Consider the following 7,100-nt stretch of genomic DNA (forward strand, 5'->3'; position numbering starts at 1 on the left):
CAAGACCCTTCTGGACTCCGACGTATGTAGACCATAGGCTCAACTCTCCCAAACCACCATGTACCCGACCTCACTCGATATATAAGGGGAGGTCGGATCTTAGAGAGGGAGAGGATAATTCTGAACAGATCATTCGAGTCCTCATCGAACAGCTCGAGCTCTGCATCGAGAGCAGAGCCATCCCAAGAGGAGTACCGAGAGCTCCTCCCCCTTCCATTGTCTTCCTCCTCTCCGACGAGGAGGAGACCTCACCGTCGACGAGCCAAGGACCAGCACCGAGCGATCCTCTATCGAATCTCTCTCACACACACTCTGTTGTAACCCCCCCCCCCCCCCCCGATTTTGGGTACTCTGAATACAAGGATCATCTGCTGCTGGACGTAGGGCCCCGATAGCGCGACCAGGATAAACCGTGAGTCCTCTCTGTGTTCTTTGTGTTCTTGAGTCCACCTGGGCCACCGGAGACACACACTCAGTGACACCCGACGAACAACAATGCTTGCCGCGGTTTCGACCCCGCATCAGTCACACTTGGTGAAGTTCTACATGTGTTGTCCTCACATCAGTTCACGAATATTATGACTAAGGGCCTACTTGTATAGTTATTTACTGATTTTCAGTCCAATCTATGCATCCTTGAACCTCCTAGGTACGACTGTGGCGGGTGTTAAATATGTATGTATCTAGGGGTCTAATTATAAATATATTAAAGGCCTATATAGAGAGTATATTCAGTAGCCAGCTACAAAATAAGTTATTCCGTAGGCACCTCCATTTATGATAATTTTATATACTAATTTACCATAATGTCAATATATATTTACGATAGTTAGGTTACTATAACACATGAGGATATTTACCATAACGTTATAGTAAACCACTTACTATAGAGTTACTATAATCTCATAAATTAACATAGTAATTATCGTAACTCAAATTGGCTACAGAATAAGTTATTTTGTAGCCAGCTACAGAGTAGTATGTATATATATATATATATATATGAAAGTCACCCCGTGTGAGGTGTTCCGCTATCTCTGTCTCTCTATAGTTCCCATGATAGATTCTTCACATTTTTTCCTTTTATCCTCAACATGGCATCAAAAGCTGATGTTATAGAAACAAAAGTGCACACATTAATAATGGAGCACACATAAATGTTCCTCTGGGGGTGGGGAGAGGTAATGAGTGTATTATAGAGCAGTAGCAGAAAGGACATTCGTACCACGGATTTGACGTCTGATCTTAGATAAAGCAAGAACCCCATCAACTATCTCATCTTGCCAAGACCAAAAGAAATGGACATTTTCATACCTCTTGGCCATTTCCTGCCATTAAAATATTTAAAATCATCCTTATGGCTAGGACAAAAAAAGAGGGGTAGGTCTGTTGGGGCAAATTGTGCCGACGAAAATAAAGTGGTCCTAAACTCCTTAGAGTCATCAAACTTAGGCTCGAAAATGATACAATATTGCTCTAACATTTGCATAGGTTTATTCCAAGCAAGACTTGATTTTTTTCTCTATCTTTTATACATAAAACTAATTTTGTTTTCACTTTTTATAAGCAAAAAGGCATCATTCCCACAGTTATGTGCCAAATAAGTGTTGAAAGCATCATTTCACTTACTTGTGTAGGGCTAGCAAGATCTTGCGTATTTTGATATTTCACTTTAAATGCATGCGAATAACACAAAAAAACCAAAATTATTAATTGTATAAATATTATTTTTTGTAAAACTGATGAGAGGTGATACATATAGGAGAACCTGATATACAACTCTTCCTATGAAAAGTATAATCAGACAAAGTCCCTATCCATTTGCAGTTTTTAAAGTTTGCACATCGAATGAAGAGTTTGCCAATCTCTTCGTACATCTCACTTGAATTAACTTAGTGCAAATTAAACATCATGTCACCATGAATGTAATTATTTAATTATTTCTTATTATTGGATGGTATCAATACCTTTGTAAATGGGTGACCATGATTTGTGTATTTATCTACCATAAGTTCACAAGCAATGAAAACTATCTTTTCACGGTCCTTCGCTCGATCTTTTATAGCGCGATCAGAATAAACAATGTTTCCACATGATATGTAGAAGTACTTGGAAGGGACATGATTGAGGCTCAGGAAGGCCAGACTGTCATAACTCATTTTAAGATAAAGTTGAATGAAACCTAAAAATACAATAAACACAAAGTTGTGGGAGCTAGGATGGTGTTACCAGCAAGAACAATGACGCTGAGATGGTTGTGGGCATGTGGCAAGAGCAAAGAGAGCACCAAAGCCCAGTATGCGTTGCTCTGGACCGAAATGGGTTTAGTCTAGACAGGCCCATGTAACAGACGAGGCGATATGTCATCTTGTAAAAATGAACTGAGAGCGAGTGAGGATACGAAAGTCTTTGGATTCGTTGTATTCTGCACCGAGCCAATGGCTGCGGTAGAACCGGTGGAGGTAGTTGTAGCTGCTGGCCGAAGAACCCTAATCCCCAATTAGTTATCCTACTCTATCTTGTTTGCTAACAATTGGTATCGATTTCCAATTCGATCTATCCATCCACCACCACCTATCCACTTGAAAGTGCATCTAGGCTCTTGTGGGTTTTGGCGTATTGAATGACAACTCGACTAAGGGACTAATAATATTTATGAGACTTGCAGTTATTTAGTCCCAGGTTGTTTATTATGTGTTCGACTCATATAATGTGTGGTGATCATATAAATGTCAAAATTGAGTTTAAGATTTATTGTGAAGCAAGTACTTGCAAGCAAGTGTGTTATCAAATAAATGAGACATAAAGGGATTGCATATAGAATGGTCTCATCTATAAAACTTGCAAGAACTAATATGAAAAATAGTTATCAAACTTGTGAGGATTATTGAAAACAATCTTGTTCAAGCACAAGACAGCAATGCAAACAAAATGGTATTCATATCATGGTTAGAAGCATTGACAAGTGATGTAAATCTTGAGAAGGTGAAGATAGCAAGGAAATCCCTTTGAGGTACTAAGCGGAAGGTGAAGGGCAAGCAACGACTTGGCGGCCGATGGACCTAGCTAAAAGTGAAGAAGGAATTTACTTGCATTTAGTCGAGGCACTAATCAAGTGATGTTTGTCAATGTGGAAGATCAAGTCAAATGTTCAAAGTGACTTGAAACCTTTAACACAAGTCACATGCCCAAGAAGGACAAGCTCAAGAAATTAAAGTGATGAAGACCCTCAACAATTCAATAATCAAAGTGGCAATCAAATTTGAAATGAAGAAAAGCTCAAGTGGAGATCAATGTTTTATTTTTAATTTAGTTGAGTTGAGTTTGCCACACTATCAAGAGGGAAGCATCACTAAAGGTTGAGACAAGTAAAGATGCTCAAGAAAAACCTAGAGAAAAAAACCTAAGAGAGTGAGAAGAATCCCTTGCTCTCTGCCCAGCCAAAAGCCGGCCAGGCCAGGTTGGGATGTCGGCTAGGCTAGGTTTAGCCCTAACGACTAGTTGATTTGAATTCCCGGCTAGGCCCGGTTTTCATCCCAGTTAGGACGGGTTTCTCGACTCAGACCCAATGGCTAGTTTCAGGTTTGTGGCTATAAATACCACTCCATCTCTCCCATTTGAGGCTGCTGATGCTCACCATTCTTCATCCATGACCAGAATAGCCCTTGGGCTTTGCTCTATCCCTCTTTGTGAGTAACTTGATTAGAGAAGCCAAATATTGATTAGAGAGTGATCCCAAGCTTTGTGAGCTAGCCTTTGTGGCATTAGTGAGCTGAGAAGCTTGTGAGAGCTGTCCCAATCTTGAGCACTTGAGCAAGTCAAAGATCTTTGGTTCGTTGCATTCGTTTCTCTTGGAACTTCATTCCTAGGTGGCAAAGTGTCATTGGCAAGCACCCGAGGGTGTGTGGGCTATTGTGGTGGCCTTGTAAGAAGAGCTAGTCATCCCGCTAAAAGACGAAAGAAGACTCCTTAGTGGAATTGGTGGAAAGAGACCGTTTTGGGTCCGACCATGAGTTGACCTTGGTTGTGTCCTCACCGGCTTCCATGATAGAGACGTAGGGCACCTGTCGATGTTTGACCACCGATAGCCTGCCACGGGGGTACCCGGGGCAGTATGTTCGGGCTTCGGCGTATGCAGAACTCGATGGTTAATGCAAAAGACAGTCGATTTATCCTGGTTCAGGCCCTCGATCGTGGATCGAGTAATAACCCTACGTCCAGTCGGCGTTAGCCTTTGCGTTGGATTGATTATGAAGTGTTGTGTTGTACAATTGTTCTGTTGAACCCCTGATCTAAGGAGCCCTGCCCTCCTTTATATAGTCAGGAGGTCAGAGTCCTCGTCGATTTACAATAAGAGTTCCTAGTAGGATTATAGAGTAATACTACTACTAAGATTATAGGAGGAGAATCCTAATTGGACTAGGTCTTCTTCCTTCCTTGCGGGGTATCCTATGGGTGGCGTACCGACAAGCCCCCAAGCACTTTATGGTTGAGTTCTAGAAGCCTCGTCTTATTCCTTTAGGTCTTGTCGAGTAGGAACAAGCATCGTCCAAGTGCTTTCTTGAGTGAAACCATATAGTGCTTCTTGAGATCTTCAAGTGGTGTGTGCTTTTTGAAGAAAAAATACATCCATCTAGGTGTAGCCCCCGAGCCTCTTGCTATTTGGAACAAGGAGCTAGAGGGTCTTGTCTTGAAGAAGTCTTCTTGGTGACGTGCGCTCTTTTTTAAAAAAAAGTGCACTCACTGAGTGTAGCCCCCGAGCCTCTTGCTATTTGGAACAAGGAGCTGGAGGATCTTGTCTTGAAGAAGTCTTCTTGGTGACGTGCGCTTTTTCGAAAAAAGTGCACTCACTGAGTGTAGCCCCCGAGCCTCTTGCTGTTTGGAACAAAAAGTTGGAGGGTCTTGAATCTGAATTGTTTGATAGAACCGTATACCTCTCCTTTTGTAGCCCCCGAGCATATATCCAGGTTGTTTTGTTCAGGAAGAACTCGGAAGCAGGGTTTTGGCATATTATCTGGTAGTCTGTTGTTGTCAGATGTAGTTGTATGGTGGTGATTGAGTTTGAATGCCTTTTGTTCACGGGTTGTATTGTGTCGGTATATTCTTCTGAATATGCTTGTCTTCGAGTACTGTTCCCTCTCGCCTGAGTCTTCCATTATTGATTCCTGTCTTTTCACTGTGTCCTTTGTTAGTCTTATTTTGTTGGTACTCCTAGTCCATGTGCACCGCTCCTTTGGTCTATAAATACCCTCTCAGAGTGCTTGCTTTCACCCATTGAACATTCTGTTGAAACCTTTGTGATCACTAACATGGTAGTTTGTGAAGTAGAGCAGCCCCCGGGCAGGTTCCATAGTTCCTGTATGCCTTGTTGTAGTTGGAGGAGGTCTTGTGATAGGGATTAGAGGTAGGCTAATCCCGCGGCAGCAATGTACCAAGATGTACGTGGCGGTAGTTGGAGGAAGTCTTGTGATGTGGACTTTGTTCCTTCATCTGGCAGTTCTAGGTTGATCTTCGTCGCCTGTCTTGAGACTGTCCGGTGCAGATCAACACCATATCCAGCATCACATTGGTCTTGGGTAGACAGATGCCTGCCGGCCTTCTCTACTCCATGTTGTCCTGCCGTACTGCTGATTTCCGCCTTGGATGCACTACATCCGTCCTTTGAAGAAAACAGTGTAGCCGATGGTGGTTTGTCCTTCTGAGTAGCAATTTGGGATACGTAGTCGTTCTAGAGCCCAGCCATGTCTATGTTCTTCTTTACTACTTTACTTTTTGTGGTACCGAGTACGTTGGGTCTTGTAAGATTTGTAATCTTCTATTTTTGAAGTTGCTTGTAATGGAAAGAATCTTTGTCTTCTGAGTTGTTATTTACTTTTTTGCTGTAGTTCTAGTTGCTCATGATATTCCCGAGTTCTTCTCATAAGAACCGAGTTCTTATGTTCCTTGTGAAGTTGTCCTTCTTTTCTTCTTTGTTGACGGATTGTTCTTGCAGTTATCTGATAGCTCCGCAGTAGTGCTGGATGGGTTAGTCTAAAATCTGCCCGTTGAATTGTACCGTTGTGTGGATTTGTGCCCTCTGTCATTTTAGCTGTGTTAGTAAATAGACCGTTGCGTTCTCACACGGTGCTTTAATGGGCCTAGTGGGCCATTTTTAACGCTGTAAAATCTATTTAAATACCCTTCATCTTCTTTTTCTTTACTGCCTTTCTCTTGCCTTCAAACCCTAGCCTTCAGTCATCCACTGTCGCCATTGCTGTCGCCGTCTTTAGTGTCGCCATCTAGGCTTTATTTTCCCTTAATTGCTTTTCGCCTCCGTTAGTACATGGGTAAGAAGAAAACCGCAAGTAAGTCCCAGTCTTCTTTCGTGGACGAGGAGTCGTCACTCTCCATGATTGTGAATCAGGAGTTTGTTGCCATGAGGGCCGCCTAGAAGTCTTGGCCAACTCTGACAACCACCAAAGAGTAGCTCCACGAGCTTGTCAGCGACGGCTTGATCCAGAGCAAGGCTTTTGCTGAATGGAGAGTTCTAGGCGAGCATCGGATTCCTGCTCCAGGTCCTGGTGAGATCGTTCTTTTTGTCTCTTTCATTCACGCTGGACTTTGCCTTCCCACCTCTGCTTTTCTTCATCAATTTCTCAGCTATTTTGGGATTTGCTTGAACCATCTCGCTCCTAATGCAGTTCTCCACCTTTCTATTTTTGTTCATCTTTGCGAAGCTTTCCTTAGAATTCCCCCTTCTCTTTCTCTGTCTCGTTACTTCTTTTGCCTGAAACCCCAACCCTGCCGTGAAGAAACCAGCATTCTTGGTGGTTGCGGGATTCAATTTCGCCAGGGTCTTAAGAGCAAGTTCTTTGACTATGACTTGGTCGATTATGTAAGGGATTGGCATGCCGACTGGTTTTATGCCACCAATCTGATCTCTTCCCTTGCTGTCCACTCTGGATCTGGTCCCGTGGTTAATGACCGATGGGATAAGAACCCTGTGTCGCCCGCTGAGGTCCAAGCAATCTAGCCACTCCTTGATAGGATTAGTATGCTGAAACAGCAGGGTTTAACCGGTTTTGGTATTGTCTCGAGTTTCCTTCGTCGCCGAGTTCAAC

The sequence above is a fragment of the Miscanthus floridulus genome, chromosome 7 (assembly GCF_019320115.1).
Source record: "Miscanthus floridulus cultivar M001 chromosome 7, ASM1932011v1, whole genome shotgun sequence".
In the NCBI taxonomy this organism is placed as follows: domain Eukaryota; kingdom Viridiplantae; phylum Streptophyta; class Magnoliopsida; order Poales; family Poaceae; genus Miscanthus; species Miscanthus floridulus.